Consider the following 13,108-nt stretch of genomic DNA (forward strand, 5'->3'; position numbering starts at 1 on the left):
GGTATAATTTCTCTTATTGATTTCAACTTTACATTTCTTTATTGCTTTATTTACTTTCTTTTGCTTTTAAAATCTAAAACCAAAACCCCCCCTTTTGTGACAATAAAACAACTAAAATATCTTTCTCCTCGTGGGAACGAACTTGACTACACTATATTACTTGTTAATTAGGTAGTAAAATATTAATTAATTTGTTGTGGTTACGACACGCATCAGCTGCATCCGGTTCAGCTGATTTTACAACGTAAGTATTGCATTGTCTGCTTATTGTTTACGGCTGAGAGTTCTTATTTTCCCAACCGTAAGTTATATATTACGAATGGGAAGATAGAAATTCCAACCATAATTAGGTGTCTACGGTTCGGATTTCCTAGTCGCCGTAAGTAATTCTGATAATCAGGAGAAAAAAAAACTCTTTCCATTCCATTTTAGACGATGGTCTAGAGTATTTCACGCAGTTTAAGAAATAAAGAGAGGCATAAAGTTCTTCCATCCTAAAAAAAAAGTTTCCAAACATTAATAATTACTATTACTACATCTAAAATAAAAATCCAAGACAAAATGTAAGGATATTGTTAGAAATTTTATGGAAAAACATGAAAACCCTCGTGTATTTTGGAACTAGAAAAACTTCCTAGAGCTTTATCTAAAATGGAACGGAGAGAGTAACAGATACTACTTTCGATTAGGCTTTTCAGTTGGGAATAACTCTTTCTATTAGGTTTTACCAGCCGAATGCACTAGTTATGGCTGGGAAAACCTAACCGAAAGGAGTTTTGATAATCACAAAAAAGAAAAAGAAAAAAAAATGGGTTAAAGATAGGTTTTTCCGTAGCTAGTAATTTCATTTGGGAATTCTTTATTTCCCAACCGTAAAATATCGTTTACGGGTGACCGCTGAAATGTAATGTTTCCCCCAACCGTAAATACTGAAAAAAATGTGAAATTTTAGCAAATGAATTAGAAGCAACAAAATCATAATGAGAATTAGAGGTATCCATAACTATTTTAAGCATATTTTTCAAGGATCAATTTTATTACCACTAATTAAATGGAGGGCATATTAGCCATTACTAAAATTAGTTAGATAAGGGTTACGGTGATTTCAGTTACTGGGTAAGTGATATAACTAACGACTGAATCAAGTTTTATCTTTAAACCTGTACATGTCCATTTGCCGCATATGCAACTTGGCTGAATACGACAGAAATGGGGCTAACCCTTGGTTACCTATAAAAACGAAGCCAACCTCCATGGCACCTTTTAAAGAGTGCAAATTTAACGGCTTTTCATATTTTTACATTTATTATGAGATTTCAGATTCCACAACCACTACAACATTCAGATTCCACTACCACTACAACATAAATTTTTTAAGCAGTGACTACATGGTTGTGCTATGTTGGGCTGGCATGTTTTACACCTCCAGGTCCTCCACATGAGATAACTTAGATCTACTCCTCCAAATTTGTGACCATTTATATCGACCTTGTACACTGTCTTCAAGCTGAAGGGGAGAACAGGGAAACTGCATCACACTCGTAACAGTGAGTCAGCGACTCGGTGACAAAGATAACGCAGTCTTTGTTTCCTTGGGCAACGTAATCGCATGTAGCTCACACTAAATTCGTGAAATGCGTATATGCAATGGCGTAAGAAGTGACGTGAAAACGTTTGAACAGAAAATTCAGCTGAAAATGTTCTTGGTGGTCAGTTAATTAATCCTAGAAAAACATCAGTACGAGTACGATGATATAAAGAAAGTAAAAAATTTTAAAAGAGGGAAAACATGCTGAAGTTTCCCTGGTTAGCTAACATGTAGTTGGCGAGCCGTCAATGAATTCTGATTAGTTGGGAGGCAATCAGACCATATTTACTAATAACCGTCGGTGGGGAAGTGGCATCAAATTCCACACCCCTTTGTTTGTTGGCGGAGAATTTCCTCTTTCTTTTTTGATCCCCGGTGGTACGACCGAAATGAGTTTCGACATTACATACAAATTTTTCTGCTATGGTAAAGAGCCAAAGTACTATGACACTTGCCAAAAATTCACGTGCGACTACCATAACACATTAACAAAGAGTAGGCCCCCAATCGTCAATTGGTAAAGTTGTTAAAATCAATCAAATGGAATCCAAGACCCGACAAACCTCAAATTTACTCACAAGCAAGATATTGAAAGCGTGGAGTATTTTTCATTTTTAGGAAGCGATGCGTATGTCATTTTTAGGAAGCGATGCGTATGTCGAAGCGTGAAGCGTCGCTTCGTGGTTGATGTTTGAAGCGGATGTTTTCTTATAAATAAATTAGTTGTAACTAGTAATTATAAATTTATTAGGAAGATAATATCTATATAAATTTTATATAAGTAATTTTTATTAAAAACAAAATGTGTACACCAGTTCAACCTATTCCAGACGAGTGGGAGGTGGGGCATTCGATTCCCCCTTAAAACATTCATACTTTTCTTTTAAAAGCTTTAAAAATAAGGCGAAATTTTTAAAGTTTCATGAAAGATGCGTTTCACATGACCGTTTCAGAACGAAATGCTGAAATTTGAAGCGAAGCGTATGCTCTGAAGCATGAAGCGTACGCTTCATGAAAGATGCGCTTCACATGACCGCTTCGGAGCGAAATACTGAAATTTGAAGCGTACGCTCCGAAGCGTGAAGCGTACGCTCCGAAGCGTGAAGCGTACGCTCTTAAAAACCATGCTCACAACCAACAAGAAAAAAGAATGGCTTTTTGATAAAGCATCCTTACTTTTAACATTACACTAAAAAAAATGCCCCCATTTTTTAAAAATTTGTTAAAGTACCCTTGCCTTGACCGTTTTTTTCAAAAACCGGTAAACGGCAGTTAGCAGATGTTAATGCTTGGTGGCAGTGTGAAAAAGTCCAAAAAAACCTTCCTCCTGAGTAGAGTTGGATTTTTTTGAATCGCAGATTTGTGTTGTGCAAAATGCAAAATCCCTGTCTTCTGCTTGAGCTTCATTGACCATCTTCTTCACAGTCCACAAGCAGTATAGCCAACAGTAACATCATGTTTCCTACCAACTGCTCATACCCATTTCAGTTCAGTTCCTTTTCTGCAATAAACAGATTAGACCCAATACATCCATATAGCAGCAACAAATTAAACATCCACTTGTAGTTCAGCTCAATAGCAGCTCATGCAATTCTAGCCAGCAAACCAACACCCATCAACCAAAACAGCACCAGTCTCTTCTAGCAGCTCAAACTATCTCCCAATGCTGACCACCTGCAATCTTACTCATTCACAATACCAACAACAACTTGAACTGCAGTTTTCTGCCACACACCTGCAATTGCCTATAATACCATCGCCACCACATTTGCTCACTGCATAACCCATTTCTGAGACAAACACACAACACTACCAGCTTCATGTTTCTATATGTTGCATCTCAATACCACCATGCCTTTTACAGTTCTGCAACAACATAAACTTCCATTTACTTTGCAACTCCATTACTCCGCTTCACCACTGCAGACAACCAACACAGCCATTTCCCATTTATCACTTCAAATGCATACAACCATTACCACCAGCATCAGCTCATCCAACATCTTCTTAGCTCCCATTTCTTCCTTACATTCCCAACCTGCACCTACAACTGCAGTGCCATCACTGTGACCATGGAAGTAGCACCAAAATCAATCCACTGCATCCATTCTTGAAATCTCAGTGGCAAGCGACCATCAATGGCCTATTTCTGCCTACAATTTCAGTTCCTTGCACAACATCAACACAAATCCACCACCTGTGACCTAAGCATACATCTAACCATTACAACAATTCAATACTGCCACCATCTCAGACTCAATTCCGTTACAGACCCATGATAATCACTATTTCCACCTCTACCAATTCAACAGCAGAGACAACCCAAGATTTCAATTTCTTCTCGGCTTCTCAATCACCAGCACAAGGTCTTCTTTATTTTAACTTCAATTCACCAACAGAACCTCTTCATTTGAATCTCGACCTCCATGAACCCTGTAAGCACAACATCTGCAACCTTGTTCTGCACCATAAACCTTCATTAGAATAACACTACCAACTCTCACCATCATTCAACCATTTTCAATCAGCTTCATCTCAAACACCACCATGATAAACCACAAACATTTGTGTTGGCATCATCACCTGCAGATCAATATCTTCCTTACATTCTATACACCACCTCTATCCTGCAATTGTAATTCACCCAAAAAATTTCCCTTTCAAGCAACCACTCCAGTCCTTCAATGAGCTCCAATCCTATTCATCCATTCACTGTATCACCTAGTTCACCACCAGAACCACCAAAACTTGCTTCTCTGCAACACCATTCACTCAAAACCCCTTTAGCATCCTTAGCTTCATCACCTGCAACAGAAATATCGTTCAATTCACTGCACACAACAAAAATCAAACCCATCTTCATCTCAGAATCACTTCAATCAACTCATCCTCATCCCGGCATCAAACCCTAGTTCAATTTCAACAGAAATCCACCAACTGTTCTTCTGTCTTGGGTTATTTCTGACCTAACCCTAAATTTCATCACCCATTATATCACCACCTGTAATTTCTTCCTCAAAATAAAACTATAGCCTTCTTCTTCACATCCTGTTCTTCAAAACCCATCCTCTAATTTCCTATAAATTACTCAATCACCAAGAACCCTAAATCTCTTTCAAATCTACACCAAAGCTTAAAATCAACTAGTAATCCCTCTTTATCATCTTCATCACTGAAAACCCATCTTCTATTTTTCAGTAACATGATTAATTTCATATAAAATCAAAAGATAAACCACAAACCCTAAATTTTGTTACCTGATTTACTTTCCCTGATTTCGAGTTGATTATATGAATCAATGCCACCATCACCAGACATTCCATAAACTTCCCCTCTTTCTCTCGATCTTATGCAGGTGTATAGATAGATTTGATTATAGAATCAGAACAACGAAGAACAGGGGAGAAAAGAAATAAGAAAGAGAAGAAGAAACATAAGAGAAGAGGAAAATGGTCGGCTGAACTTTCTCTCATCTTTGATATAGTGCAGGGGTTTATGATAATTTGACCCAGTTTTTTTGACTAAGTAAATGACTTTGGACTCAATATGTGAGCCCAAGACGTTAAAATAGCCTGTAAGGGCTGTTTAGAAAGTTTAAAAAAACGGAGGCATTAATTTTATGGATTTAAAAAAACGGGGACACTTTATCAAAATCCCCAGGAAAAAAAGCTAACTTGGGTTTTACTTTTCAGTTTTCTCTACAAAACACTAATGCGAGAAATTATTTCCACAAACAATAATACAACGTAGTCCTTTCCTATCAAACCCAGTTGCAGACCAATCAAGACTGACTTTGGAGTCATAAAGAGATAAAGAAAGACTCGCAATTGATTACCCCTCTTGATATGAAGTTCATTGTAAGACATAAATTTGTGAAAGATTGTCACGGGTTCATGTAAGGTCATGGTCATCTCTTTTGTAAACCAAATAATTGATGTAGTACTAATACCTGTTGAGATCCAAACATAGTTTTCCAAAAATGAGTGGTGAGAAATCGACTAACAATTCTTGTGGATAAAAGAAGAATAAACATCATGATGATATAAGATGACTGTGAAATGTATTGTATCATACTATCATTAGTACTCGTATTATTTAGTCAGGGAATCTTTCCGAAACAAAATGATTAGTCCAAACAAATAGGATATTAAGGATCAATAATTCTTAAATCATGGTCACTATCAGAGCATTTCTTTTTCCCGGGCAAATTGGGGTATATCCAATCTTAAGTGGATTCTTTTTAAGGGTAAGGTGGAGTCCTGATGAGTAAAATTACAAAACCGCACTTATCCTTTATAATTCTTATTACCCTAAATCAGTTTTCATTTTTTTTATTTCATCTTCTTTTCTTCTTCTTCTTCTCCACCTCTACTTTACCGGCTCTTCCCCCACCATTGAAAACTCGTCATAGTCGTCGATTCGAAAATTCCGATTAATCTTTAAGCATGGATCCGCCACGGCCTATGGCTAGTCGTATGAAAGAAGCAAATAGAAAATGCAATGAATATAACCCTGAAATTGCAAAATTAGTTCAACAAAAAGAGAAGAAAAAAGCGGTTGAAGAAGAAGAAATCAAAGCCGCTCAAACAGAAGAAATGGCGCGATTGAGAAAGTAAGGGCCTACTTTAGGGTTGTTCATGGTTGGTTCTGGTTCGGTTTCTAGCCAAACCAAAACCGAAACCAATACTATTGGTTTCTAAAAATCTAAACCAAACCAATCCATTAACCATTGGTTCGGTTTCCAAATGGTTCCAGTTGGTTTTGGTTTGTCCCAGTGGTTTTTGGTTAACCAATAATTATGTCAAACCAAAAAAAATACACAAATTTACAGATAAAAAGATCATAGTTGCCGATAGTATTGGTTTACACAAATATACAGACAAAAAAAATAAAATAAAATAAATATCAAAAATAGTTAAAGCTTACTCTAATTCTAGAGATCAAAAGAAGATATATAATATATTTTAATTTAGTTATTGACTAACAAAAAAGAAGGAAGACGGGAAGAAAAAAGTCGAGTAGCGGCAGCTGTAGTTGGGGGTGGAGAAGGAACGCAGCTGAGAGAAGGAGAAAGAGAAAGAGGGAGAGTATCATAATGAAATATTAGATTTAGGGTTTCTATTTATCCTCTAAATCAATGGGTAGAATCTAATACTTGTAAATCGACAGTAGAAACTAAGTTTAAAAACTAATCGGTTTTCCAATGGTTTTTGGTTCGGTTTTAGAGGTCAAACCAAGCCAAAACCAACACTATCGGTTTTCCACTTTCTACACCGTAACCAATCCATTAGTAAATGTTTCGGTTTGGTTTCTTCCTAATTGGTCTGGTTTGGTCCGGTTCCAGCGGAAAACCGAAACCATGTTCCGCCCTAGCCTACTTAAATTCACTCTAGTACTTTTTTTTTTCTTAATCATGAAATTTTATTACTTAAATTTTCATTTACATCTTACAGAAGGCCCAGAGATTTTCAAGGCATGAAAATTCAAAACAAACTAAAAACCTGAAAAGCCCATTATGCTAGCCCACTAACGCAACAGTTGCCAAGACATTCTAAGGCAACTCAATAACTAACTTACAAAGAGTTTAGAATCTAAAATACAAATCATCCTCATTTTCTAACTTACCTAGAAACTGAGGTTTTTCTTCAAAATGGTGTACCTCCCCTTTAGTAATAAGAACACCTCTCTTGGCCAGTTTATCAGCAGAAAAGTTAATTTCTCTATATGAGTGTCTGAATGTGATTGCAGGTATAACTCTTCTAATTTTAATCCATCTGTTATGTACTATCCAAGGTACCTTGTCATTTAAAAATGCCAATATCACAGCTTTAGAATCCAAGCTGAAACATACATCCTTCAATCTTTTTGATACAACCTACTCACCTGCAATGATTAATGCCATCACCTCTGCCAAGTAATTTGTGGCAGTCCCCAAACCACCTGAAGCTGCACCCATATTATCTCCATTATGGTTTCTGGCAATAAAACCTATTCCTGCCATTCCTGGATTACCCTTAGAAGCACCATCACAACAGATGAGAGTCTAGTTCTGAGTAGGAAAAATAAAGAAACATTGCTTCACTCTGACAGTATGCACTTTTATCCCTGAGATCCCAAAATGTATAACATTATATGCAGTTCAAACATATTACCCCACATCTTACCTCTCATCCTGACACTTTCTTCTTTTGCACGTCTATGGATTTTCATTTTCATTTTATCCAAAGATGGAGTAGCTTCATCATAAATCACATAATTTCTTGTAAACCACAATTCCATCATAACATTGAAGGCACGTATGAACCATATCTCCTTAATGGCTGGAATTTTCCCTTTTGCAAATTTCAGAATTTCATCAAAACTCTGAGGACAAGAAGAATGGAAAATCCTACACAGCCAATGCCATACACTTTCACTAAATTCACATTGCCACATTATATGTTCCATTGTGTCTTGAGCTTTGCCACACAAATAACATTTAGAAGCAGTTGAGAAGCCTTTCTTTCTTACTGATTCCTCAGTTGCACAGGCACCTCTTAATATCTTCCATAAGTTTGTAGATGTGTAAGGATGAATACAAGGTTTCCATACCTGGTGATCCCAAGTCTTAACAGCATACTTTCCCTGATCATTTGAGCATCATTTGACACAGTAAAATTCCTTGTTTTGTCCTTGGCCCAAATTTTTCTATCATTTCCACCCACTAAAACTGGCAGCTCACTAGCATCAAAATCTGCAGGAACTCACTCTAGTACTTCAATTTCATGTTTGCATGTCAAATTAGGTCAGAAAAATCGAATTTGTGTATTTTCAGTTATTCAGCCGGTAAGGTGTTTGTTCCACGACCTTGCCGACTTTTCATGTTTAGGGTTAGTCGGCAAGCTCTTAGGTTGAAGATCTTGCCGGCTGTTTAGTATATGTAACTGCTTTACAGGGTCGACAAGTTATTCAACCTAGGAGCTTGCCGGCGATAGTTTTTTTTCGTCGGTGGGTTATAATTTTTTACCATGTTGGTTGTATTTCAAATTTTTGTGTCTCCTGATGCCTTAAAGTTATTTGAGTTGTTATGAGCCGGCAGGTTATTTGAGTAATACCCTGCCGACTATAGTTTAGCCGGCATGTATTTTAGATATAGACCCTTCTGATCATTGTTCTACCAGCTTGATTATATTTGTCGACCCTGAAGATTATTGAATTTTTTTCTTAATTTTTTTGTTCAGGTTGGCAAAGGGAAAGAAGAAACTATTACTCCTCCTTCAAGACCTCCTCGCTTTGGTGACAAACTCTTGACTGCAACACATCGAGGGGCATTAGTTGATCCGAGAACGCTAAATATCCGTGAAAGGAATGATTCTCAACCACCACCGGAACCAAATGATTCAGATGAAACTCCAGATGAAGACCAATCAATTCCATCTGGTAGAAGAGATGATGATGATGTTGAAAGAACTCCGGCTGCTAGAGGAGGCAACAATGATGATGATGGTGGTCAAGACATGCCACCTGTTGGAGGAGGTAATGATGATGATGATGATAAGGATAGAAAAGATGAAATTATTGAAGAGGAAGAAAAAAAAAAGAAGAAGAAGAAGAAGAAGAAGAAGAAAAAAAAGATGATGATGATGATGAAATTGTAAGATTCTTAATAAACTTTGTGTTTTCATAGTTTTGGATATATGAGCACTTCCCTACTTTAGTGAAAGTAAACCCCTACGTCAAAGTGAATGAGAAGCTTGCGATTGATAAGCCAAAAGGACATAAATACAGTTTTAAGGGTGCTTAAGATAAGGATATGCCGCCGCGGCTTATCAAAATTCGAATCGCCTTGGACAAACTGACTATGGATGAGGTAATATTTGATCCGTATTGAGTTGCTAGAAGTAAAGGTTTGATCCAAAGAAGAGATGATGTTGCATTCTACTACAGTCCCTTGTTGTACCCCCATGGATTTACGATGTGCGATCCACATCGGGTAATGCGACAAGTGGGTTACGTCCAAGAAGAACCCCATTCCGGTGATAAACCGTTCTTTAAAGTGGTAAGGAATGACTGCAGCACGTCCCAAAAAAGTATTAGCGTCCATTACGTTCCAGCACCAGGTACATCTCATTTGAGGGAAATACAAAAAAAGCATAAAATCGATACGAGTCTTTTGGACGAGTTGACCAAAGCTCATGAGAATTACATGCCGTGGTACTTGGCTTTTGCTCGTCCTACTGTGATTAGGGAACAAAATGCTGAACAAGTGGCTCGTAAGAGGAAGATGGCAGCGAAAGACCCAAGAACAAGTCTTAAGTTCTTTGTAAGTATTTTAGAGTTGCTCTTACTGTTTTAAGATTACATTATCGAATCATTCTATTAATTGTTTGTTGTTTAATTGAAAATAGAAGGAGCATTTGAAGACCCTTGTGAAGGTGATGTGTTACGCGAGAGAAAGAGGAGAGCCTTTGTCGATTGAAGAGCAAACCAAACAAATTGACTATGATAGCAATGTTGACAATGAGGATGCCACTGAATTTTTCCAACAAGCTAATGCTGAAGTAAAGAGGAAAGACGTATGTTATCGTATTTTGGACAAATGATGAATTTCTAGTTGTTGAATGAATGGTGTTTTAGCTATGTTAAGTTTCAATCATTCCGCCGGCATGCTTTTGTTAAGTTACATTGCCGACTAAATCATGGCCGGTAAGGTTGTGAACTGCCAGACTGCCGGCCCTGACAGCTTCAATGGTGTAGTTACCAGGGTCGTCAAGGTAACCAAATTAATACCTAGCCGACTGTGGTACAGCCGGAAATGTATTAAATTATCGACCCTGTCGAATATGTTTTGCAAAAAATACCTTCTCCTGATGCCCTAAATCATAAGGTCGGCAGGGGTATAAAATTACGACCTTGACGACTATATAAATGCCGGCACGCTAATGACCAAATACCATACCGACTGTTATACAGAAGAAAATGAACTCCTAATGCCTAAAATCATAAGGTCGGCAAGGTAAGAAAATTACGACCCTGCCGGCTAAACTTGGTCGGCATATTGGGGAAACAGTAACCTAGCCGGCGAGTCCAAAATTCAAATTTTTGCAAGTACAAATTCATTGATTGACTACCATAACGGCCAAATTTGGACACCATCCTATAAATACACTAGTTCTCTCTACAAAAAAACACAACCTATTTGCATATACTCTCTAAATATCATATCATACACTCCATCTAACTCTCCCAATACCTCTACATACAACAATGGCATCATTGGATTCAAATGAAGATTTGGCAATCACCAAAGCTTGGCACGTGGAAACTCGAGTTAAAAGGCAGTCCTCCGTAAGGGTGGATGTCGTAACCTTTTGGGCTAGGGTATACAACAGATATAGGTAAGAGTTTGGGAATCCTAATGGAAGAAGTGTTCAACAAATTCATGATAGGCACCTAATCATCGAAAATGCGATACTTGCTTATTTAGCTATCCAAAAACCGATTTTCAACGCTACCCACTTTAACTTGTCCATTGAACAATTTGTAAGTATTTTTGTGGTTTATTTTACGTGATCCATGTTGTTTGATCTTCCTATTAAACACCACTAACAAATTAAGTTTGTGTTTTGTTTTTGTAGCATGAAGTCGTCAAAGCGCGCTACTTGGAGGAAAAGGGGAAGCATTCGCATCCGATGTAATCTATCAATTCATGGTATCCAAAATCCCGGAGTATGCCCCGGAGATGATGGAGGGTGTATCGTCGTCGGATTCCTCGGACGAAGATTGATGGCTTTAGAAGTTTTAGTGTAGGTTTTGTGGGTAGATCTCTATGTAAATCCTCACGAGACTATAACCCGTCCACTAGGGTCTCCTAGGGGTTCAAAGGATTGATGCACATGCTAAGTGCATTCGTTATTCCGTCGACAAGGATTTAGATTTTATGTTTTCAATCAATGTAGTAACAAAAATTGCATGAATAAAGTGAATTACATCTTCCCATATTTTGTTTTCTGTTTAAAGGTCGGCAAGGTTACAATGCCGACTATTGGACCGCCGGCAATGTTAGAGAATTTATTGACTGCCGACTTTTGTTTAGCCGGCAAGGTAAGAAATATGTACGTGCCGACTATAACATAGCCGGCAAGGTGAGAAATCAATAAAATGCCGACAAGCGATGCATAGAGTCGGAATGTTCTTCATCCGTATACCTTGCCGGCCATATGTAGTCGGGATGTTCGTCATCCGAAGATCGTGCCGCCCCTACGTAGTCGGCGTGTTCTTTATTCGTATACCTTGACGACTTTTCACAAAATTTAAAACTGGTTTTGATTGAACTCATGAGACAAAAGTTTTAATCTACTCCATTCATAATTTCAAAAGTTTTAATCAGATTTTTAGTGTTGACTAAACAAGGGTATATTAGCCGTTTTGAAAATACATGGTCAAGGAATGGTCTATTTTACTTCTAAATGTCTTGGGTTTTATCTTATTAGATATACCCCAATTAATCTGGATATATTCCAATCAAGTCAGGTATTTTTTTTGTGCCAAGAATAATTAGCGTTAAAATTTATAGGGAACCGAGGTAAGATTATTTGGCAGTAAGGGCAGTGATCACATAAATCACTACCGGCTGGAGACTGAAGGTTGGAAATTATGCAGTAATTGACAAATAGAAGCTTCGCACCAAAGATAATCAACATGCCTTTTCACCAGCTTCGAAGGCCTCTTTTGCCAACGAGCCTAATAGTAAATAGCATGCGGGAAATTAATAGGAGCATCATAGTTCCTTTTGAGCGTTCCTTTCATCATTATTATACGTTTATAAGTCATAAATTGTTGTAATTAATAACGGAAAGCAAGAAGCTGAAAGTGCAAGTTTTGTTCTTTTCCGAGTAATTTCAGTGCTGACACTTCACAGGAAAATTTCGTGACTGTCTAAAAAAGCAGGTCACAAGTCCGATTCTACACAAATCCTTCCTTTTGGATGATTATATCACATTGGTTTTCACTTCGATTTTGTGAACACAAACATCTGGTGTCATATGAGTATTCACAAATAATGCGCGCAGACTCATGACAATACAGTAAATAAGCTGCGCCTGAGGGGAATGGATAGGTTATGTCGAATCCTTGACTCAGAGTTCTAATACTCTTTCTCGTCTCATCAACTACAATCGTTGTTCTTGGCTCATACAATAAGATAAACAGTGGATGAAATATAAAATGTACGAACATGATATACCATAAGTATCGAATTGAACATATAAAGTGTAAATGCATGAATATAGATGAAACGATTAACTTATATGATTCATCACTCAGATCTCTGTCTACGGGTTTGAGTTTTTCATTATATGTATGAAGGTTACAGAAATAGTCGAATGACTTTGAGACCAATATAAGCATGCGTAGCAGGAGGAACTTCACTTACACTTTCTCTATCTCTTTGTCTCTCTCCTATTCTCCTCTCAATGTTTTTCGGCCTCTCTCTTCACTTGGGAGAGAGGGGTATTTATAGGGAGGTTACGTGGGGTCCAC

General features: G+C 37.5%; 1 long non-coding RNA gene across 1 annotated transcript; it reads right to left on the minus strand.

The window, feature by feature from the left end:
- Nucleotides 1–2,728: 2,728 nt before the first annotated feature.
- Nucleotides 2,729–5,320, minus strand: LOC113322155. Its single transcript, XR_003347051.1, has 2 exons — nt 4,846–5,320; nt 2,729–4,760 (listed from the first exon to the last, which is right to left on the minus strand). It is a non-coding gene; the product is annotated as an uncharacterized LOC113322155 (long non-coding RNA).
- Nucleotides 5,321–13,108: the final 7,788 nt, after the last annotated feature.

Source organism: Papaver somniferum, chromosome 11 (genome assembly GCF_003573695.1).
Source record: "Papaver somniferum cultivar HN1 chromosome 11, ASM357369v1, whole genome shotgun sequence".
Classification (NCBI taxonomy): Eukaryota; Viridiplantae; Streptophyta; class Magnoliopsida; order Ranunculales; family Papaveraceae; genus Papaver; species Papaver somniferum.